This window comes from Neofelis nebulosa, chromosome X, assembly GCF_028018385.1.
Source record: "Neofelis nebulosa isolate mNeoNeb1 chromosome X, mNeoNeb1.pri, whole genome shotgun sequence".
NCBI classification, from domain to species: Eukaryota; Metazoa; Chordata; class Mammalia; order Carnivora; family Felidae; genus Neofelis; species Neofelis nebulosa.
Genome location: NC_080800.1, coordinates 43,384,074 through 43,408,928, shown reverse-complemented (window position 1 = coordinate 43,408,928; position 24,855 = coordinate 43,384,074). Strand labels below are relative to the sequence as shown.

Here is a 24,855-nt window from a genome sequence, read left to right as displayed (position 1 = left end):
GGAAGATATCCAAACAGCCAAGAGGTACATGCAAAGATGCTCAATATGAGTCATCAGGGAAATGCAAATCAAAACCAATGACCTATCACTTCATACCTGTTAGAATGGCTATCATCAAGATGAGATAACAAGTGTTTGCAAGGATGTGGCAAAAAGGGAACCCTCATGCACTGTTAGTGGGAATGCAAATTGGTACAGCCACTGTGAAAAATAGAATGCAGGTTCCTCAGAAAATTAAAAATAGAACTACTGTGGGGTGCCTGGGTGGCTCAGTTGGTTAAGCGTCCAACTTTGGCTCTGCACTGGGCTCTGTGCTGACAGCTCAGAGCCTGGAGCCTGCTTCAAATTCTGTGTCTCCCTCTCTCTCTGCCCCTCCCCCACTCACGCCCTGTCTCTCTCTTTCTCAAAATGAATAAACATTAAAAAAAATAGAACAACTATATGATCCAGCAATCCCACTCCTAGGTGTATATCTGAAGGAAATGAAAACAGGACGTTGAAAAGATATCTGCACCTCCATGTTCATTGCAACATTATTCATAATAACCAATATATGGAAACAACCCAAGTGGCCATCAACAGATGAATGGATAAAAAAGATATGTTATATATATATATACACACACACAATGGAATATCATTCAGCCATGAGAAAGAAGAAAATCCTGCCATTTGCAACAACATGGATGGACCTTCAGGACATTATGCTAAGTGAGGTAAGTCAGAGAAAAGACAAGTACTCTATGATCTCAGTTATACGTGGAATCTAAAAAAGCCAAACTCATAGGAACAGAGAGTAGAATGGTGGTTACCAGGGCTGGGGTTGGGGGGAAGCGGGGAGAAATTGGTCAAAGGGTACAAAGCTGCAATTATGTAGGATAAATAAGTTCTGGAGATCTAATGCACTACATAGTGATTATAGTCAACAATACTTCATTATATACTTCAAATTACCAAGAGACTGGATCTTAAATGTTGCCACCACAAAAAAAAATGATAATTATGTGACATCATAGAGGCATTAGCTAATGTTACAGTAGTAATCACATTGCAATATATAAATGTACCAAATCAACACATTGCACATTTTAAACATATAATTATATGTCAATTATATCTCATTTAAAAAATGACTCAATGAGTATACATAAACATTCCTTCAAATCCCATAAATCATAATATTTCTGTGGGAATTCTATTATAGAAGGAAATATAAAGATAATTTTATAATAAAAAAATTTTTCATAAAAAAAGAGAATAAAGATTCTTGGCTATGATAGGGATCAGGACACAATACCCCAAAATATGGTACCTTGGCATATTGAATACTTCAAGCTGAAGGAGTTTGAAAAAAAAGCAGCAAAAGCACCTTCCCTCATCCTTCTCTCCTAAAGCAGGTCATAAGACTCTCATGTGAGAGGTGCCCTCCTGTACCCAGAGGAAAGGAGCATCCTTATATCTAAAGACAAAGGATGCTGAGAAGAATCTGAAAGAACAGGCCTTGCTAAGTTTCCCTCAGTTTACTACACTTAACTTTATACTCCTTGCCTATCATATTCCTCTACAACAGTCTACTTCTTATCAAACCTAGCATAAAAATACTCAAGTATGTTAGGTCAGGCCTCATTAAGGCCCCCATGCCACATAAAACATACATCAAACAGATGTTTATGCTTTTCTCCTGTTAATCTGTCTTTGTCCATTTAATTTTCAGACCTAGCTAGGGACCCTAAGAGGGTCAAGGAAAACTTTTTCGTCCCTTGTAGCTCTATCCAAAAACTTTTTCAGCAAAATGTTCTAGCAGGAATGGAATTTTGGCTCCCATTTCCTGACCAAACCATTTGTCATGATAAGCCATTCCTAGCTCTCTTGTCTTTTATGTTTCTCCCACATTCCCTGCCCCCTCACCATGCTTACCCATATTCCCATTCCTCCTCTCACCTTACTATCCCCTCTAGGGGCCCCGCCTACATAATTTGGTCCCTCTATTCTGGCAGGTGGTTCATGAAGTTCTGACCATTCCTTTCGACTCACCAGACAAAACTGCAGACATTAAAATGATGAGGAAAAAGGTGTGCAAAGGAAAAACTGTTCTGAGGGAAAACTTTACAAGGAGTACAGAGTTATTTTAAAAATAAAAGCAGGGGCACCTGGGTGGCTCAGTTTGTTAAGCATCTGACTTCGGCTCAGGTCATGATCTCACAGTTCATGGGTTTGAGCCCCGCATCAGGCTCTGTGCTGACAGCTCAGAGCCTGGAGCCTGCTTCAGATTCTGTGTCTCCTTCTCTCTCTGCCCCTCCCCCACTTGTGCTCTGTCTCTCTGTATCAAATATAAATAAATCTAATTTTTAAAAAAAAAAAAAGAGGCAAGACATTAGTCACAGAATCTGAAAAAAAGCAAATTTTAAATCCCCCTCCAAAATTATAAAATGATAAACAAAAGCACCGAATAATGATTTCTGGAGCCTGCTTCAGATTCTGTGCTTCCCTCACTCTCTACCCCTCCCCGACTCACACTCTCCCTCCCTCTTTCTCTCTCTCTCAAAAAATAAACATTAAAAATAAAAGCCAACATAGAAATAAACCAAATCTCTCATCATCTTTCTCTCCCCACCCCACCCATACAGCTCAAAGCTGTCCAAAGGTTTTCAAAACCCTCATAAAGAACAACTTCAGAGAAGACATGGTTCAGTGAAAAGGTCTGTAACCACAGGAACTGGAAGTAGCTAGAATCAGCTGATAGGAATCCTAAAGCCATTAGGATCAAATATGCAGACACGGGATCTTCACACATTAAGGATTTAGAGAATCTGAAATGAAACCTTTTTCACTCTGAAAAAAAACCACTGCATCTCCTACTGATCATATTGCAAGTCCAACCAAATAGATTAACCTTTAATGGCTTTCGTACTCTTCCTAAATTCCTCCTCTTTTAATTTCTCTGCTCTTGACCCCTCCAATCACCTTGCCAAAGCTCCTTATAGAGAAATATTTGTGTTTCAATGGAAAACTCTGTATCAGGGTTATCAGATTCTAGCCCTAGTCATTGTCTTTGAGCTATTTCGCAATTCTTTGTAAGCTGTAGGTAACTGATATATACGGAAATTCTGTCCTGTTGGCAGTAATTGAAATTAGCTTCATCCCCTCTGTGGCAAAATGATTTTTGTGGACCTTTGCAACTTGTCTCAATGTTCCTTTACTTCATATAAATCTGTGCAGTTTTGACCTTTCCTTTGAACCAATTATAAAATCTGCCTGGTTCTCTCATATCACAGAAGTGACAAAGACTCTCCTTGACCAAACTTTGGTCAAGCTTCCCTGAGCCCTCTTCTCAGCTAGGCCTTGACATCCTTGGGGGACCTGCATAGCCCAGTTGTAGCAAAAATTCTAAATCATTTTAGCGAGAATCTCCCCAGCCTTGATATCCCATCCTCCTGGCCTTCTTTCAGCAAGAATCCCATTAGCTCAATTTAGTAAGATCTCCCTACCTTTGATGTCTCCTCTCAGTAATTCTCCATTCACTGATCCCCTCATTCTGCTCCTAGGCTATAAATCCCCAGCTTCCTTTGTTGTATTTAGAATTGAGCTCACTTCTACATTGAGGTCTCTTTTTCCCTAATGTAATAGTTCCTGAATAAAGTCTGTTTTTACTGCTTTAACTACTGTAAGGTTCTGGTTCTCTTTAATAGGAGTTAAATTATTTCCCTAACATGTGTTGACTTTTACATCTGTATGAGAGTAATGATTTTACCTTTCTCTGAAAATTATATTTCAACAGCCTTCTCCTGCTCTCACCAAAGCATATGAAAGAGAGATTTAGCGGGGCGCCTGGGTGGCTCAGTCGGTTAAGTGACAGACTTCGGCCCAGGTCATGATCTCGCAGTCCGTGAGTTCGAGCCCCGCGTCGGGCTCTGTGCTGACAGCTCAGAGCCTGGAGCCTGTTTCAGATTCTGTGTCTCCCTCTCTCTGACTCTCCCCTGTTCATGCTTTGTCTCTCTCTGTCTCAAAAATAAATAAACGTTAAAAAAAATTTAAAAAAAAAAAAGAAAGAGAGATTTTGCCACCCCAAAATATGCCTCTCTGGAATAAGGATTATTTTAACTTAAAGGCAATCAAAACCCAGCAGATTCAGGAAAAGCTCTTTACCTCTTCCTCAACTGCCTAAATTTACATTGGATAGTGGGCCTGTACTAGGAAGAGAGCTATTACAAGAGATACCTTTTACCAAAGAAACTTATCTACATAACAAGACAATGTTCTCCAACCATCTTCTCTCACCTTCCTGTGAATGGCCTTTTTCTCCTTTGCATCCCCAGACACCTACCTCTTTCCTTAACTCAAAATGTTACATAAGCCTAATGACCTGGCTGCCCTTTGGGTCTCATATTTTTATGGGGTTCCTATACTTAAGAAATCTGGGTTTTTTTCCTGTTAATCTGTCTTATGTCAACTTAATTATTAGTCCAGGCAAGAAACCTAGAAAGGAATAAGGAGAAATTTTTCCTCCCCTACACTTATCTGTCACTCTTTCAAAAGAAAATTGATTGCACCTATATCTCTTCCAGAAAATCTTTATAAATGTGTTCTTTCAGTGTCAAACCACTTCATATGTGATGAATGTGTGATGTGTTGCCTTGTTCTTAGGAGGATTCATTATCCCAAATTAGACTGAGTTCCCAAGAATTCAGAGTCATGTGTTCCTTTGAAATTCCCAGACAAGGACCTTGCACAAGACTAGTGGACGTAAGGTTTGCAGTGATGTCCTCCTGAGGTGTCAGTCTGACAGCCACCTCGACCAAAGTGGAAGGCAAGAATCATGCAAGCAAAACAATGGATCTCAGAAATATCCATTAACACAGCCCATCCTCCAAAGCTGAACAATTTCATTGCCCTGGGCCTTCATTCAGATTTGGAGTTCCAACCCCCCCACACCACCTTCTAACAAGCTTGTATGTCTAGTTCCTTCCTATAGCACATTTGAAGCCATGACCTGCAAATGGGATCTTAGAAACACGCATGATGACAGAAGGGTCAGGAACAACTGCAGTGTCACTGAGGGAAGAGATTTGAAAAGGGGTGAATCAAATCAAATGAACCACGATATTGCTGGCCAGTTTTTTTTTTTAAAGAGAGATGTCTACTGAAAAAAGTTTGGAACTGTGTATAACATTCTCTGCTAAATGTAGGACAAGGTATAATATATTGTTGGTACATGTAGTTTATGTATGTGAAGTATTGTATATATTGCCTCTCCTCCATTTTTAAGGATGCTAGATAGATTTTGTATTACTGAAAAACAAAGAATACAACCAAATTATTGTTTGGTTAATATTTTCATGATATCAGGGCACTTGGGTGGCTCAGTTGGTTAAGTGTCCGACTTCGGCTCAGGTCATGATCTCACAGTTCGTGGGTTCAGGCCCCACCTTGGGCTCCATGCTGACAGCTTGGAACCTGGAACCTGCTTTGGATTCTGTGTCTCCCTCTCTTTCTGCCCCTCCCCTGCTTGTGCTCTGTCCGTCTCTCACACTCTCAAAAATAAACATTAAAATAATTAAATATTATCATGATATCATTATCTGCCAATTTACCTGCATTCCATTCTAATGATGGAAGAAACACTGGTCTTCAGAAAAAAACAGGTGCTGAAGACCTATCTTGCATGCAGGTCCTATTGCTAGACTTCAACCACTTGTGATTTGTCTAACCCCAATATGAATATGGGGTTCATATTGTGGTAGAGCCCCTCCCTAAGGAATGTGGTAGAGGCCTTTCCATAACAAAGGAAGGCAATGTTCAGCGTGGCCCAATCAACTCCCATACACATATGCATAGCTCTGACTTGACTCTGTAACTTTGTGTCCAATCAGACTATATCTGTCACCATATATAGGAGACAAAGAAGTAGAAATTGCATAAAAGGCTATACCTTGCTGCACTCAGGGCTTAGCCTTTTTGGGCTAAGCCTTAACCCACTGAGCCCATGCCAGCACAAATGAAGACGCTTCCTGGACAAAGAAAGCCTGGGTGTCCCATCTCTCTGTGTGAGAATCCTGCTATAATATGACAGTAGACCTTTTCCTCCTCTGAGCAGGCCTTGTAGCAAGCTCAACTTTGGACATCCCTAACTGGTCTAAGCTCCTCCCATAAAAGCAAACTTGCTCAAAAATCAGGGGTTTATCATAAGCCTGTTGTAAGCAGAAGGAGTTAGAGGTTTCCAGAAAAAGATAATATACAGCTTTTGTAACACAAGAGAAGTCATTTTGCATGATCTATACCCTACTTGTCCAAGTACACTTCTTGCAGAACTTCCTAGGAAGTATCAGAATTACAAAGAAATGCAAAACCTCAGTAGTTAAGAATTTTAAGGGAACAAAGAGAATGTAAAAACTTACAAGTCTCTAGCCTAACCATATCAGAAACTAAATCAGTGATAAAAACTCCTAGTGCTGTTTCAAAAGTAAGCAAGACCCTGCATTCCTTACCTGAAATAAGGAGCCCAAGACACCATCCAGTTTATACTGGCTCTCAGAGCATGTAAATGTGGGCATAAAGTTGCACAGGCATAAGTAGAAAACATGCCTACACCTGCATCCTATGTTATGTTAATGAGGCTTATGCTACTCCTAGGGCAAAGACTTTAAATATTATAATAAAGCAAAGGTAACTGTCCAACAGGGGAAAGGGCTTGCTCATTGTGATTTCATGAATCCTGAAAGTCTCATTCAAATATGATAATCTTCCTCCTCAGAAGAAAAGAAATAGTGGCCATCTCAAACTATCATGTGTACAATTGTTGCAGGATAGTTGAGCATAACGGTTAAGAAAGAATTCTTGAGATGTTTTGCCATGCAACTTAGTAAGTTTATTTAAGTAGGATGGGAAAAGAACCAATAGGCAGAAAGAGCTACACTTTTGTTGTATGAAGCTTGTGGTTATATGCTTCATGCTCAAGGGGGAGAGAACATGCAGGGAGTATTAGATCATAAAGGTTTTCTTCAAACTTCTACTCATAAAACTACTTTCACAAGATTTCTCTGGTGCTTACCATTCAGTTTGATGTTAACTATTGGTGAGATTTACAGGCATTCATGAGATCCTTTAGGAATGCAGCAACCAGCATGTATTTGATCCTTATCGGAACTATGCAGACTATAGGTCAGCCTTCCAGGCTAAAAGTGAACATTTTTCTGCTTCTATCCCTCATCACAATGATAGGCATTGATGTTGCCAAGATGGCTGGTTAATGTTTCCAGAGACCATCTCCAGACATTTTTTGTTTTCTCTGTGAAATTATTCACAATAGTAAAGATAAAGTGGTTCAAATTTTACAAAAATATTGGTAAGGAAATTTCACTCCAGAAAGATGGCCAAATCGGGTGCCTGGGTGGCTCAGTCGGTTAAGCCTCTGACTTCAGCTCAGGTCATGATCTCACAGTTGGTGTGTCAGGCTCTATGCTGAGAGCTCAGAGCCTGGAGCCTGTCTTTGGATTCTGTGTCTCCCTCTTTCTCCCTCCCCTGCGCACGCTCTCTCTCTCTCTCAAAAATAAATAAAACATTAAAAAATTTAAATAAAAGAAAGATGGCCAAATCTTGCCCTGTCATTATCATAACCAAGGAAAAGCTATGAAGAAAAGCAAAACTCAGAACACTTGCCTCAAAAACCATTTGAACATTTGCAAATGGGTTTTACTCACTTGTTCTGTAGGGGAGGAAAAATAATTTTCCCTCTGCTCTTCTAGATTCTTGACTGAGACCTCCCTGTAATAAAAGAAAGACTAATAAGAGAAAAACAAACAGAAGTTTAATAATATGTATGCCTCACATATACATTGGAGATACCCAGAAAAACAGTAAAATTTCCCAAAATGGTCCAACCCACCAGCTTAAATTCCATCTTCAGCTAATGACAAAAGAAAGGTGTTGGGAGGGAGCAGTTATGGAAGGTTACCAGGAAAAATACAGTAAGGATTATTATGCAGATTTAAGTCAGGCATAGTCTCTAATGATGAGCTTCTTAAATTGTAGTCATCATTTTCTTCCTGTAAGGGAGACACCCTTACAAATGGAGATTTCCTTTACAAATCTAAATTTCCCTTACAAAAAAGTAACTTCAACTCTGCTTTCAGAGATTCCTCTGTGTCTTCTTTTTCTTAAAAAAATCAATTCAAAATAATCTTCATGCCAAAGAGGCATATTTTAGGGTGGCATATTCTGCTACCCTTCAGCCCAAAAACAAAATTTTGAAAAACACTGAAGGGGATTAGAATATGCCACCCCAAAATCTGCCACTTTGGCATAAAAATTATTTTGAGCTGAAGGCAATTGAGAATTAACAGATGTAGAAAGAATTTCTCACAGAGTTTCCACTATCTGACTCAAAGCAGCAACTTCTGGGAAATGAGGCTGCCATAAATTCCCTCTTCAGATTTCCTCCCAGGAGAGAGACCAAGAATAAACCTAGCATAAATTCCCTTTCCTAAGAAGTTTCATGGCCATGAAGAAGAGGGAAAGACCACTTGCATCTGCATAAAACAAACATCACAAACTTTCTTATATCCCATTTATTCTCCTAACGCCCATTTGTCATTCCTAAAGAAACCTATTTGTTCTTCTTATAAGAGCCTTTTTCCCTCTCCCTTTCCCTACTAAATTAGGTATGTAAACCTCCCAATTCTAATCACCCTTCTGAGTTACTTATCAATAAGCACTTCTGCATGTATATACACTGCACATGTAAAAAAAAAAAAAACCACTGGTTTTTCTCTTGCTAATCTGTCTTTTGTTAGCTTAATTCACAAGCCCCATTCAATGAATATATAAGGGTAGAGGAAAAGTTTTCCATCCCTACAACACTTTAGTAATGGTTTGTTAGTTTTATGCTTGGATGGAAGTCTTCCCCTGATAAAAAGCTAATACTATGTTGCCAAAACAAACAAACAGACAAATACTAATAATAGATAGATTTTGGTTTTCCCACCTGGATAATATATTCATTACTCGCTAGTGCTAAAGAATCTCACCTTAGGGGCACCTGGGTAGCTCAGTCGGCTGAGCGGCCGACTTCGGCTCAGGTCATGATCTCGCAGCTCACGAGTTCAAGCCCCGTGTCGGGCTCTGTGCTGACAGCTTGGAGCCTGGAGCCTGTTCCAGACTCTGTGTCTCCCTCTCTCTGCCCCTAACCCACTTGCATTCTGTCTCTGTCTCTCTCAAAAATAAATAAACATTAAAAATTTAAAAAAAAAAAAAGAATCTCACTTTATAGGTGAAATACTTAAGAAACTGTGTAAGGCACTTCATTAAGGTAAAAACTTCCTTGTCCATACTGACCTGTAAAACTATGTCAGAATTGAATGAAGTAATGATCTTTTAAAAATCAAAATCATCAAAATTTCTACAAAAGATTAATGTGCCCTGACTTGAAATCTAACCATTAGCTGTAACGATAATGCAATCCTCATCTCAAAATCCTCAGAGGTCCTCATATGAAATGATTCCAGGAGGACCCATAAGCTTATCAAATATTGTCAAAAATGACATCATATGCTCACCGGGTGCAAGCTTCACTCTTAAAGAGAAAACCCCAGATACACCTTTACATGATTTGTTTTGGGGAGACTGGGATTACTGAGAAGAGACAGACACCAGTGAAACTCCACCTTAGAACTACATTGGAAAGGACCCTTTCAGGTCCTTTGAACTGTAAGTACTGCATTTAAACTCCCGGGTATGCACTCATAAGTACATGAAAGGCAGTATCAGCGATACCATAAACAATACATTTGTGCCTCTTCAGTGTGCAGCCCTGAGATGTTCTTGGTATAATCAGATGGATTTCCTATGTTTGCCACATTAAAATATGCCCCACACTTTGGGTATAGTCATTCAGTCTTTCCAAGCATTCAAAACTGAACTTCCCTGTGCTCTCATTTTATTAATATTTTGATATTCCCTTACCAGGAAGTATGCAAGACACTTTCACTGATTGGTGCAAGGATTTATACTCTGGCTAGGAGTTCCTGAACTAGATCATGTTATCCATAATTTATACCAGACTCTGGCTCAAACAGCAAAAGAAATAGCTCAAGCATTAGAAGTATAATAGATGAGCATAAATTTACCAAACAGAAATTTTATTTGCTCGCCAACCTAAGTGGAGTCTGGGCAATAGGTAACACATCTTATTGTACCAAATAAATACCTTAGGAGAAGCTGAACAATCAATTAACTAAAAACCCACTTGTGTAGCTAATGTTGACCTAATTAATCCTTGTAATTGCTCTCCTGGTTGGGTTTAGGCAAACTAAGAAATTGGACATGCAGTGGATTCCAACTTTACTTACTATTGTCCTTAGGCTTTTTGCTCTCCTTCACCATCTAACAGCCAGGTTCTTAAATGCTGCTGTATAGTCATGATCCCAAAGCAATGGTTAACTCATAATCAGCATCAGAAGGAACCTGGCTGGGTGCTGAGTGACTGAGAGGGGTAGTTGAAGAAGACAGTGACAGATGTAGCACAAACACAGCCTATCACGCATTGCCCAGAGTTAAATTCCCAAGGTCATCTGGGAATCCATAAACATCTAAACTCGTTTTCCTTAAGGAGCCAGGCTGCTGTCCAAGGGCCAATTGACCATTTGCTGGTTGCCAGCTCACCCAACAAGAGGAAAGCAATGTTCACCATTTCCAAATATGGCTGTGGTTTTCCTTCTTTCCTCTCTCATCTTTCTTGTAGATAAACCCAAAGTTAGATAAAATCAATCTATTATTAGTGTTTTGCATCCAAGCAAATCAGTGTGATAATAATTAACAATATGTCTCTGGGTTATTATTTTGTTGCCAGATGGATGGGGGAGATCCCTGGGCCCTGAGGCCTTCATCCAGCTCATCCCTGGGATATCATCAAAGGCTCTTGGTCTTGTAAGAAAGAATGCAAGACCAGACACAATGGTTGAGTGGTGCAAGTGGGAAAGTCTATTAAAATGAATTAAGGAAAGAGGAGCTAAGGTGGCAGAGCAATAGGAGGACTTCCTATGCTTGCCCCTCATCCCTTGAACACAGCTAGATAAATATCAAATCATTCTGAACACCCAAGAAATCAATAGGAATGCTGAGAGAACAAACTGCAAAACTAGAGGGAGAAAAGAAGCCACATTGTGGAAGGTAAGAGGTGCTGAGGCATGACTCCGGGGAGAAAAGAACTGTGGGTGCTGCAGAGGGAAGGGAGCTTTGATCTCAGTGAAAGGAGAGAGAGAGAGAGAAACAGAGAGAAAACAGTGCACAGGGGATTGCACAAGAGAACATTTCCCCAAAACCACTGACTGGGAAAATTAAAGCGGCTGATTATCATTTTTACAAGCAACAGAGCACAAAGTGTGAAGATTTAGAAGTCTGCACCACTGCTGGGTGGAGCCTGGGGGGCACAGTGGTGCTCCGGTAGGAAAGGAGGATGGAGTCCCAGGAGCAGAAAGCATGATTTGAGGATCCCCTGAGTCGCACTGGGAGAGACAGTTCTCCTTCTTGGAGTGCATTTGGGAGAGGTGACAAAGCCTCTTGGTGTGGGGGTGTAGCGGGGAAGAGCAGGCAAGCACCAATGTGATGCCTCATTTGTTAGCGTAGGAACAGAGACACCCACTGGGAGCAGCAAACCTTGGTGCCAGCTTTTCGATGGTCCTTACCATAAACTCAAGGACCCTGTACAATCGTGCAACTGCTTTTCTGGGGCAAACCAGCAGCATGATGAGACCCTCACCCAGAGGACCAGCGTGGGTCTGTGCTGCACCAGGTCCCTAAAATTTGTAGTTTTGAAACCCAACCATGAACCTGAGATAAAACACAGGAGTACTGTGCCACCCGGCAGGCACCAGACACAGAAAGGGTGAAGGCAGGGATCTGATAGAAGCTGTAGACACAACAGGGGAGATTGTTTGCTCTTCTCTGAGGGCTTCCTGAATAGCAGCAGGCACGAACTCCACACTCTGGGGACAAGAGAGTGCGGTGAGGCCATTCCTATGCCCGCCCCCTCTGCCTCCCCCCCATCAGCACTGACAGACATCAGTGAGCAACACATCACCCCCAGTGGAGGCTGGAGCCACTTACACCAAGTTCCAACCCCCTGTGCCTTTCATGTGCATCTTTACTAGGGCAAGTCCACATGAGAAGCAGTGCAGCAGGATCCTTGCCCACAAGACCAGCACCAACCCTGTACATGCACCAAGTCCGCTGACCATAGAGCGCTGCAGAGCTTCAGCTCTAGCAGAAATAAGATCAGGCTTCATTTAACAACCAGACCAAAGCACACCTAGTTAAAATGCCACACACAGGACAAGGTCCAAACACTTCCCACTGCAGGCAAGGAGAAACTCTGCAGAGCACTGACCAACCAAAACAAAAGTGCACACTCTGAAGCACTTCCTGAAGCAACAGGCCCTGGACGGTGTAGGACCTCTTCTTACTCTCAGGAGCAGCCATTACTCTCAGGAGCAGGAAATGGAACAGGCTTTCCTAACGCACACATGCGCGCGCACACACACACACACACACACACACACACACACAGACATACATACACACAAAACAGTGACCTAGACAAAATTACAAGATGGAAGAATTCACCCCAGTAGAACAAGAAGACATCATGGCCAGAGATCTAATCAAAACAGATATAAGTGATGTGCCTGAACCACGATTTCAATTTTTTTAATGTTTTTATTTATATTTGAGAGAGAGAGAGGGAGACACAGAATCTGAAGCAGGCTTCAGGCTCTGAGATGTCAGCACAGAGCCCAACGCGGGGCTGGATCCCATGAACCATCAGATCATGGCTTGAGCCAACGTCAGATGATTAACCAACTGAGCCACCCAGGTGCCCCGTCTGAACTACAATTTAAAACAACAATCATTTGGGGCACCTGGGTGGTTCAGTTGGTTAACTGTCTGACTTCGGCTCAGGTCATGATCTCACTCTTCATGGGTTCGGGGTCCCCATCGAGCTCTGTGCTGACAGCTCAGAGCCTGGAGCCTGTTTCACATTCTGTGTCTCCCTCCCCATCCCTGGTTCTCACTGCCTCTCTCTCTCTCAAAAATAAATAAACATTAAAAATTTTTAAATAAAAAAATAAAACAATCATAAGGATACAAGCTGGGCTTAAAGGCATAGAGAATCCCTTTCTGCAGAGATAAAAGAGTATTTATTACTTGGGGATGGGATATCTTAGGCTCACAGTTTCATGCCTCTTCTCCAATATTTGGTCAGGATCTCTGGCTTTCTGTGTGTTGGGCCTATGTGGTTTGATCCAGTTTCTTGTAGCTTTGTTTTTGCAGCTGCCAGGACAGGCCTCTAACTTTCCCTACAGCTTGCCATGACTCCCCCTTTGTCAGCCTCCAAGCATCCTGTTAAAACCTAACCAACTGCTTACTCTAGCACTTTGACACATTACCTAACCTCTATCAGCCTCAGTTTCCTTATCTTGAAAAATGGGAACATACAACACACACCTAGAGAAAACTGAGTGAGATCACCAAAGTTCCAGTGCCCAGCACTGCATCCTGCACAGGTGCAGAAAAGCTGCCTTCCCAGGTGAAGTTGATGATGAAGGTGTTCAATTAGGCACTCAAGAAGTGTCACAAGTAGAAAGGAACTTACGTGAAATGCTTAGTGGAATCCTAATCAATCAATTAACCATTGTGTGTGTTAAGCTCCCGTGCTGGGGAAGATATGAAAGGACAGACAAGATCCCTTTCTTTAAAGAAACAATATGAGTTGTGGAGATATAATACACATGAACCAATACTTCAAGAATATGGCCATGGTGGAACTTAACAATATGAATAAACTGCGGAAGGGCAAAGGAGGGTGACAATACTTAATGCAAGAAGGCATGAAGGTGTGGAAGAGCAGAGACAGACTGACCAGATAATCCTTCTGGTGCCCAACAGAGTTACTCAAGATGATGTTACAGGTCAGTACCCTAGGTTGAAACGTTGAATGATATAAGCACTTTGTGCCTCAGTTTCCTCACCTATAAAATAAGAATTACAATACCCACTTCAGAAAGTTATGTACTTTATATGTGGTAATTGGTGAGAAGCACTTCACAAATCCAAAGCAGGAAATTTATTTATAGTAGTTGTTATCGTGATTTTTGTTCACTGTAGTTGACATTGCCTTTCTATTCTTCATTCTCTCATATCCCCTCTTACAACCATGCTGGAAAACACCCACTTTACTCCCAATTTCATAAACATTTCTTGCTCTTTCTGGCTTGTACTTTTATTTACTCTGAATGTACCCTATCTCCCTCCCCACCCCCACCCCCAAACACACGCAGAACTCATCCGCCACTGCCTTTCTCAGTTTCAAGGTCTAGATTAAATTAGGAAAGTATTTCCAGAGTCATTCAATGCACACTTTTTTGTCTTTATACAGCACTCTTCACAGACAGCAGTGTGTCATAATTGCTTTTGTAGGCAAAAGTCTCTAATTGGCTTATGAGGCAAGCACACTATTAGCCTCTGAGTTTCCTAAGGCCAGCCAAAACAAAGCACAGAGTAGTCTAGCTAGACCCCCAAAATCAGGAATTCTTGATTCGGTTTCTCGAGGATAAAGGCCAAGTAGCTCCCCTTGCTGTTCCAGAGTCCACTTGGCTTCTGCACTGCGGGTAGGCCATAAGAGGAACCCATCTAGGAATGAGAACCAGTCATCTGACAATCTGTATTAATTGTGACTCCTTCAGCATTTTGAACAGTAAACATTTTTGGTTACTGAAACACCTGACAATAGTAATTCATAATTCCTGGATTATATGTGTTTTGGTGTGCACGTGCACACATGCATGTGTGTAAGTTTAAATGCCACAAATCTGGGGCACCTGGGTGACTCAGTCGTTAAGCATCTGACTACAGCTCAGGTCATGGTGTCACAGTTGGTGAGTTCAAGTCCTGCATCGGGTGAGCACGAGCCCGCTTCTGGTGAGCTCCAGCCCAGCTTCAGGTAAAAAAAACACAAGCCCCAGGTAAGCCAGCTTCCCTCCCTCCCTCTCTTTTTTTCTCCCTTCCTCTCACTCTCTCTCTCACTTGTTCCCGCTCTCTCTCTCAAAATAAAATAAAAAATAAAATAAAATAAAATAAAATAAAATAAAAGCCACAAATCTTATATTGGGTGGCTTCCTGCATGTCTTTCAAGTTTTCAAAACCTGAACTAACCAGAGCATATTCAGCTTGATCCTGGGCTGATGTAAGAGAGCTTTCATTGTGTGGGAATGTATGGAGATTATTTTTTAATAAAAGCCTAGTGTTCCCTTTGGATGAATTCCTTAATCTCACAGTGAAATATTGCATGTGTCACTTTTGATTTATTGTTTCTTTAAACTTTGCGCATGTATTAGTTTCATTAAAGATAGTCTGCTTATCTTTTCCATGTCCACCTCCTTAAAGGTGACGAAGGGCTCAGTCGAGCCTCTGGTGCCGCCTGTAGAGTCCCCTTCCTCTCTGCCGAGCCATGTCAGCTGCTGCCCTTCCACTTTTTCTATGGAGTTTATGAAAACATATTAAATCTAATAACTTTGGTTACAGTGTCCGGGCAGCAGCGATGGTGAATAGCTTATCTTACTGACAAATGAGCTTCTTGAAGATCGACCCTTACCTTGAGCAGTGGGAAAGAAAAACAGGATAATCCAAAAGACTACTGTACGTGCAGTCACAGGAACCTAGAGCCATCTGGTTGGGACAAAAATAAATCAGCGATGAAGGCTGCGTGAACCTCCAGGGACTTGGGCAACCAACTCAACATTAGTCGCACTGAAGAGCAGAGGAGACTGGCAGCAGAGATGGTGGAAACAACTCTAATTAACACACATGGAGCAAAGGACTTTTAGAAGAAAATGCCTTGTATTGCCTGAGGCTAAAAACCAGACAGTAACTTGAAAGTCTCCCAGCTTGATAAAGGCAAATCAAAGCATGTACTGATTGGAGGATAAGCTCTTTTCTGGTACAGAAACACAACAAAACAGAAAATAGAAATGTCATTTAATTGGCATTTAACAAACCAGAGGGCTCCGCTGAGCAAAAATTATTCAGCTGCCTTGTGTTAAGATGCTCCTTTCTGAGAATTCTGTGTGGAGTTACGTTTTTACATATGCTTAGGGTTCTAGATTTAGCAAATCACAGTTATGCAATATTTGGGACACAGTTATGCTAAAAATTGTTTGTTGTTTATCTGAAATTCAAATTTCACAGGGTATCCTATATTTTATCTGGCAACACTACTGTGAAAATAAACGAAAACCACCCAAATGAGAACAAAAACAGGCAATTTATTCAGAGCTTGCTGTAGCAAGAGAGTCAGCTGTCATCAGTTATGTTTGGTAGAGATTCAAAGGCAGGCAGGGGAGTGGGAAAGTTTTATAGTTAAAAAAAAAAAGAAAGACTTCAGGTATGCCCTGTGGAAATAAATGAAGACAGACCAAATGAGAAAAGCAAAGGCCATTTATTCTGAGCTTGTGATAGCAAAGGTGTCAGACACTGTCACTTGCTTTTTGGCAGGGACTCAAAGGCAGACAGAGAGGGAAAGCTTTATAGTAAAGAAAGGAAAGGCTTTAGGTGTGCCCTGATTGGAGGCCACTGGCATGGGGAGGCAGGCTAACTAGAAGCAGGGCATCCTGGGTGATTAGTTAGGGGAGCATATTTAGCCTTCTCCCATTGGTGCTTATTTGGAAGCAGGGACAAAAATGAAGGTGGCTTGGGGTGCCTGGGTGGCTCAGTCGGTTAAGTGGCTGACTTCAGCTCAGGTCATAATCTCATGGTTCATGGGTTCAAGCCCCACGTTGGGCTCTGTGCTGACAGCTCAGAGCCTGGAGCCCGTTTCAGATTCTGTGTCTCCCTCTCTCTTTCCCTCCCCCCCACCCCCGCTCATGCTCTGTCTCTCTCAAAAATAAATAAATATTTTAAAAAATAAAGGAGGCTTGCCAGTTATTAATCCAGTCCTGGCCATTTGGGGCTGGTTGTTACAGAAGTTATTGTTTAGTTTCCTGGATTGTCACTAGAGATAGCAACCTGACTTCCTGCAAATCTGATCTATAGCAGACTGGCTTCCTGGGTTATTTATTGTTGATAAGGGGCTGGTTTCCTTCGCAGGTTGCTACAGATTGTGGGGCAAAGTTCTGTTTGTATATGTGTCTGGTCATTGTCCATTTGCATATTAAGTCTCTCAGGTCTGACTGGAGGCTGTTGGCAGGAAAAGCTGGAGGTGGGCTAATAAGAAGCAGGGTATCTTGTTAAAGTTTATTTATTTATTTTGAGAGAGAGAGAGTGCGTGAGCAAGGAAGAGCAGAGAGAGAGAAAGAGAGAATCCCAAGCAGGCTCTGCACTGTCAGCATGGAGCCAGACACGGGGCTCGAACTCAACAAACCATGAGATCACGACCTGAGCCGAAATCAAGAGTCGGACACTCAACCTACTGAGCCACCCAGGCACCCCAAGAAGCAGGTCATCTTATGTGATTGGCTTGTGAAGCAGATTTGGCTTTCTCTGGTGAGTGCTGAGTTGAAAGCTGGAGTCAAAAACAGGGAAGCTGGCAGCCGTTGATGAAATCCTGATGGTTTGGGACCAATTGCAGCAGAGGTTGTAGTTTGACCTGCCTAGCAGGTTGCAACAGAGATGGTCATTTGGCAAAGGACCTGCATAGACATTTCTCTAAAGAAGATACACAAATGACCAACAAGCACATGAAGAGGTGCCCAACATCCTTAGTAATCAGGGGAAATGCAAATAAAAACCACGAGATACCACTTCATATCCACTAGGATGGCAGTAATTTAAAACACAGATAATAACAAGTGTCAACAAAAGAGGTAGAAAAATGGGAACCCTCATAAATTGCTGGTGGGAATGTAAAATGGTGCAGCTGCAGTAGAAAACAGTTTAGCAGAGCAGTTCCTCAAAAATTTGAACACAGAACTGCCATTTGACCCAGAATCCCACTCTCTGGTATATACCCAGGACAAATGAAAACATATGTCTGCACAAAAGACTTGTACATGAATGTTCACAGCAGCATTATTCACAGTCACCAAAAATGGAAATAGACTAAACATCCATCAGCCAACGAATGGATAAACAACATGTGGTATATCAATGCAATAAAATATTATTCAGCCATAATGAAGTACTAATATACGGTACAACATGGTTGAACCTTGAAAACGTTATGCAAAGTGAAGGAAGCCAGACACAAAAGGCTACATAGTGTACAATCCTGTTTATATGAAATGGTCAAAAGAAGCAAATCCATAGAGACAGAAAATATGTTAGTGGTTACCAGGGCCTGGGAGGAGGTGGGAATAGGGAATGACTGCTAATGGGTACACAGTTTCTTTGGGAAATGATGAAAATGTTCTAGAATCAGTTAGTAGTGATTGTTGTACAACTCTGTGAATATACTAAAAAACACTGAATTGTACAGTTTTTAAAATGCTATGATTCTAAATTTAGGAGTTATGTTTTCTTCTTTCCCTTCTGCTTTTATTCTCTCTATGCACTTGGAAAATATAAATTGTCATAGCCTCTTGTTAGTTTAAATCACATGAGGTAGACCTAGAAGTTCCTAAACTCTCTTCCTTTAGCTCTCTCTGTTTCACCATCTATAAATATTTAGCCTGTGTTTGATTTCTCTCAAGCAGGGCCTTCCAAAAGTGTCTGATCCATCAATCTCCAATTAGCTGGTTGACTTTAAGATGGTAAGAGCTTCATGTTTTACCTTTCTCACTGCCACAAAAGTCTACTGATAATATACGTTCTAACCAGCCATCCCCAACCCCAGAAACACATTCAAATAACCTGTGAAATAAGTTTTGAATGTTGATGCCTGAAGCCCAGACCCAGCTGGATTGGTATAAGGTGGACTTGAAAATTGATATTTTTAAAAGTTCTCTAGAAAATTCCAGTGGTCAGAGTTGATGAAAACTGAAATAAAAAATAATTATTTGTAAATTTTAGATTTATTAATTATATTTCTATCAAGCAATATAGTTATAAAGTTCTAAAAGTCTAGTGATACTTTCTAAGACTTTTAAAAACACAGTTCTTTGTTCTGCCCTTATCCATCCTTCATTCTCATTCCCCAGAGGCAACCACATTCAACCCTTTTAACTATTTCCTTAAATTATTTACCTCTATTTATCGGTGGTGTTATTATACTGATATTTCTTATTTATTTCCTTATTTTTTATTTTTTTATTTTTTTTAATATATGAAATTTATTGTCAAATTGGTTTCCATACAACACCCAGTGCTCATCCCAAAAGGTGCCCTCCTCAATACCCATCACCCACCCTACCCTCCCTCCCACCCCCCATCAACCCTCAGTTTGTTCTCAGTTTTTAACAGTCTCTTATGCTTTGGCTCTCTCCCACTCTAACCTCTTTTTTTTTTTCCTTCCCCTCCCCCATGGGTTTCTGTTAAGTTTCTCAGGATCCACATAAGAGTGAAACCATATGGTATCTGTCTTTCTCTGTATGGCTTATTTCACTTAGCATCACACTCTCCAGTTCCATCCACGTGGCTACAAAAGGCCATATTTCATTCTTTCTCATTGCCACGTAGTATTCCATTGTGTATATAAACCACAATTTCTTTATCCATTCATCAGCTGATGGACATTTAGGCTCTTTCCATAATTTGGCTATTGTTGAGAGTGCTGCTATAAACATTGGGGTACAAGTGCCCCTATGCATCAGTATTCCTGTATCCCTTGGATAAATTCCTAGCAGTGCTATTGCTGGGTCTTAGGGTAGGTCTATTTTTAATTTTCTGAGAAACCTCCACACTGCTTTCCAGAGCGGCTGCACCAATTTGCATTCCCACCAACAGTGCAAGAGGGTTCCCGTTTCTCCACATCGTCTCCAACATCTATAGTCTCCTGATTTGTTCATTTTGGGCCACTCTGACTGGCGTGAGGTGATATCTGAGTGTGGTTTTGATTTGTATTTCCCTGATAAGGAGCGACGTTGAACATCTTTCCATGTGCCTGTTGGCCATCCGGATGTCTTCTTTAGAGAAGTGTCTATTCATGATTTCTGCCCATTTCTTCACTGGGTTATTTGTTTTTCAGGTGTGGAGTTTGGTGAGCTCTTTATAGATTTTGGATACTAGCCCTTTGTCCGATATGTCATTTGCAAATATCTTTTCCCATTCCGTTGGTTGCCTTTTAGTTTTGTTGGTTGTTTCCTTTGCTGGGCAGAAGCTTTTTATCTTCATAAGGTCCCAGTAATTCACTTTTGCTTTTAATTCCCTTGCCTTTGGGGATGTGTCAAGTAAGAGATTGCTACGGCTGAGGTCAGAGAGGTCTTTTCCTGCTTTCTCCTCTAAGGTTTTGATGGTTTCCTGTCTCACATTCAGGTCCTTTATCCATTTTGAGTTTATTTTTGAGAATGGTGTGAGAAAGTGGTCTAGTTTCAACCTTCTGCATGTTGCTGTCCAGTTTTCCCAGCACCATTTGTTAAAGAGACTGTCTTTTTTTCCATTGGACGTTCTTTCCTGCTTTGTCAAAGATGAGTTGGCCATACGTTTGTGGGTCTAGTTCTGGGGTTTCTATTCTATTCCATTGGTCTATGTGTCTGTTTTTGTGCCAATACCATGCTGTCTTGATGATGACAGCTTTGTAGTAGAGGCTAAAGTCTGGGATTGTGATGCCTCCTGCTTTGGTCTTCTTCAAAATTACTTTGGCTATTCGGGGCCTTTTGTGGTTCCATATGAATTTTAGGATTGCTTGTTCTAGTTTCGAGAAGAATGCTGGTGCAATTTTGATTGGGATTGCATTGACTGTGTAGATAGCTTTGGGTAGTATTGACATTTTGACAATATTTATTCTTCCAATCCATGAGCAGGGAATGTCTTTCCATTTCTTTAAATCTTCTTCAATTACCTTCATAAGCTTTCTATAGTTTTCAGCATACAGATCTTTTACATCTTTGGTTAGATTTATTCCTAGGTATTTTATGCTTCTTGGTGCAATTGTGAATGGGATCAGTTTCTTTATTTGTCTTTCTGTTGCGTCATTGTTAGTGTATAAGAATGCAACTGATTTCTGTACATTGATTTTGTATCCTGCAACTTTGCTGAATTCATGTATCAGTTCTAGCAGACTTTTGGTGGAGTCTATCGGATTTTCCATGTATAATATCATGTCATCTGCAAAGAGCGAAAGCTTGACTTCATCTTTGCCAATTTTGATGCCTTTGATTTCCTTTTGTTGTCTAATTGCTGATGCTAGAACTTCCAGCACTATGTTAAACAACAGCGGTGAGAGTGGGCATCCCTGTCGTGTTCCTGATCTCAGGGAAAAAGTTCTCCGTTTTTCCCCGTTGAGGATGATGTTAGCTGTGGGCTTTTCATAAATGGCTTTTATGATCTTTAAGTATGTTCCTTCTATCTCGACTTTCTCAAGGGTTTTTATTAAGAAAGGGTGCTGGATTTTGTCAAAGGCCTTTTCTGCATTGATTGACAGGATCATATGGTTCTTATCTTTTCTTTTATTAATGTCATGTATCACATTGATTGATTTGAAAATGTTGAACCACCCCTGAAGCCCAGGAATGAATCCCACTTGATCATGGTGAATAATTCTTTTTATATGCTGTTGAATTCGATTTGCTAGTATCTTATTGAGAATTTTTGCATCCATATTCATCAGGGATATTGGCCTGTAGTTCTCTTTTTTTACTGGGTCTCTGTCTGGTTTAGGAATCAAAGGAATACTGGCTTCATAGAATGAGTCTGGAAGTTTTCCTTCCCTTTCTATTTCTTGGAATAGCTTGAGAAGGATAGGTATTATCTCTGCTTTAAACGTCTGGTAGAACTCCCCTGGGAAGCCATCTGGTCCTGGACTCTTATTTGTTGGGAGATTTTTGATAACCGATTCAATTTCTTCGCTGGTTATGGGTCTGTTCAAGCTTTCTATTTCCTCCTGATTGAGTTGTGGAAGCGTGTGGGTGTTTAGGAATTTGTCCATTTCTTCCAGGTTGTCCAGTTTGTTGGCATATAATTTTTCATAGTATTCCCTGATAATTGTTTGTATCTCTGAGGGATTGGTTGTAATCATTCCATTTTCATTCATGATTTTATCTATTTGGGTCATCTCCCTTTTCTTTTTGAGAAGCCTGCCTAGAGGTTTGTCAATTTTGTTTATTTTTTCAAAAAACCAACTCTTGGTTTCGTTGATCTGCTCTACAGTTTTTTCAGATTCTATATTGTTTATTTCTGCTCTGATCTTTATTATTTCTCTTCTTCTGCTGGGTTTAGGCTGCCTTTGCTGTTCTGCTTCTATTTCCTTTAGGTGTGCTGTTAGATTTTGTATTTGGGATTTTTCTTGTTGCTTGAGATAGGCCTGGATTGCAATGTATTTTCTTCTCAGGACTGCCTTTGCTGCGTCCCAAAGCATTTGGATTGTTGCATTTTCATTTTCGTTTGGTTCCATATATTTTTTAATTTCTTCTCTAATTGCCTGGTTGACCCACTCATTCTTTAGTAGGGTGTTCTTTAACCTCCATGCTTTTGGAAGTTTTCCAGACTTTTTCCTGTGGTTGATTTCAAGCTTCATAGCATTGTGGTCTGAAAGTATGCATGGTATAATTTCAATTCTTGTAAACTTATGAAGGGCTGTTTTGTGACCTAGTATATGATCTATCTTGGAGAATGTTCCATGTGCACTCGAGAAGAAAGTATATTCTGTTGCTTTGGGATGCAGAGTTCTAAATAGATCTGTCAAGTCCATCTGATCCAATGTCTCATTCAGGGCCCTTGTTTCTTTATTGACTGTGTGTCTAGATGATCTATCCATTTCTGTAAGTGGGGTGTTAAAGGCCCCTGCAATTACCACATTCTTATCAATAAGGTTGCTTATGTTTGTGAGTAATTGTTTTATATATTTGGGGGCTCTGGTATTCGGTGCATAGACATTTAAAATTGTTAGCTCTTCCTGATGGATAGACCCTGTAATTATTATATAATGCCCATCTTCATCTCTTGTTACAGCCTTTAATTTAATTTAATTTAAAGTTTGGGGCGCCTGGGTGGCGCAGTCGGTTAAGCATCCGACTTCAGCCAGGTCACGATCTCGCGGTCCGTGAGTTCGAGCCCCGCGTCAGGCTCTGGGCTGATGGCTCGGAGCCTGGAGCCTGTTTCCGATTCTGTGTCTCCCTCTCTCTCTGCCCCTCCCCCGTTCATGCTCTGTCTCTCTCTGTCCCAAAAATAAATAAAAAACGCTGAAAAAAATTTAAAAAAAAAATAAAAAATAAAGTCTAGTTTGTCTGATATAAGTATGGCTACTCCAGCTTTCTTTTGGCTTCCAGTAGCATGATAAATAGTTCTCCATCCCCTCACTCTCAATCTAAAGGTGTACTCAGGTCTAAAATGAGTCTCTTGTAGACAGCAAATAGATGGGTCTTGTTTTTTTTATCCATTCTGATACCCTGTGTCTTTTGGTTGGCGCATTTAATCCATTTACATTCAGTGTTATTATAGAAAGATATGGGTTTAGAGTCATTGTGATGTCTGTATGTTTTATGCTTGTAGTGATGTCTCTGGTACTTTGTCTCACAGGATCCCCCTTAGGATCTCTTGTAGGGCTGGTTTCGTGGTGACAAATTCCTTCAGTTTTTGTTTGTTTGGGAAGACCTTTATCTCTCCTTCTATTCTAAATGATAGACTTGCTGGATAAAGGATTCTCGGCTGCATATTTTTTCTGTTTAGCACACTGAAGATATCGTGCCAAGCCTTTCTGGCCTGCCAAGTTTCAAAGGAGAGATCAGTCACGAGTCTTATAGGTCTCCCTTTACATGTGAGGGCACGTTTATCCCTTGCTGCTTTCAGAATTTTCTCTTTATCCTTGTATTTTGCCAGTTTCACTATGATATGTCGTGCAGAAGATCGATTCAAGTTACATCGGAAGGGAGTTCTCTGTGCCTCTTGGATTTCAATGCCTTTTTCCTTCCCCAGTTCAGGGAAGTTCTCAGCTATAATTTCTTCAAGTACCCCTTCAGCACCTTTCCCTCTCTCTTCCTCCTCTGGGATACCAATTATGCATATATTATTTCTTTTTAGTGTATCACTTAGTTCTCTAATTTTCCCCTCATACTCCTGGATTCTTTATCTCTCTTTCTCTCAGCTTCCTCTTTTTCCATAACTTTATCTTCTAGTTCACCTATTCTCTCCTCTGCCTCTTCAATCCGAGCTGTCGTCGTTTCCATTTTGTTTTGCATTTCGTTTAAAGCGCTCTTCAGCTCCTTGTGACTGTTCCTTAGTCCCTTGATCTCTGTGGCAAGAGATTCTCTGCTGTCCTCTATACTGTTTTCAAGCCCAGCGATTAATTTTATGACTATTATTATAAATTCACTTTCTGTTATATTATTTAAATCCTTTTTGATCAGTTCATTAGCTGTTGTTATTTCCTGGAGATTCTTCTGAGGGGAATTCTTCCGTTTGGTCATTTTGGATAGTCCCTGGAGTGGTGAGGACCTGCAGGGCACTTCCCCTGTGCTGTGGTGTATAACTGGAGTTGGCGGGCGGGGCCGCAGTCTGACCTGATGTCTGCCCCCAGCCCACCGCTGGGGCCACAGTCAGACTGGTGTGTGCCTTCTCTTCCCCTCTCCTAGGGGCGGGATTCACTGTGGGGTGGCGTGGCCCGTCTGGGCTACTTGCACACTGCCAGGCTTGTGGTGCTGGGGATCTAGTGTATTAGCTGGGGTGGGTAGGCAAGGTGCACGGGGGCAGGAGGGGCAGGCTTAGCTCGCTTCTCCTTAGGTGATCCACTTCAGGAGGGGCCCTGTGGCAGCGGGAGGGAGTCAGATCCTCTGCCGGAGG

At 41.1% G+C, this 24,855-nt stretch overlaps 1 long non-coding RNA gene across 3 annotated transcripts in view; it reads right to left on the bottom strand.

Annotated features, from left to right (window-relative positions):
• LOC131502020 (uncharacterized) overlaps positions 1-15,668 on the bottom strand; it is a 90,793-nt gene extending 75,125 nt beyond the window's left edge. The window contains exon 1 of one of the 3 annotated variants that reach the window (XR_009256960.1): positions 15,644-15,668. This is a non-coding gene — a long non-coding RNA (uncharacterized LOC131502020). Of the gene's footprint in view, positions 1-6,485; positions 6,510-15,643 lie in introns of those variants that run through there. The other 2 variants (XR_009256959.1, XR_009256958.1) reach the window with 2 other exon arrangements.
• Between the last annotated feature and the right edge of the window lie 9,187 nt (positions 15,669-24,855).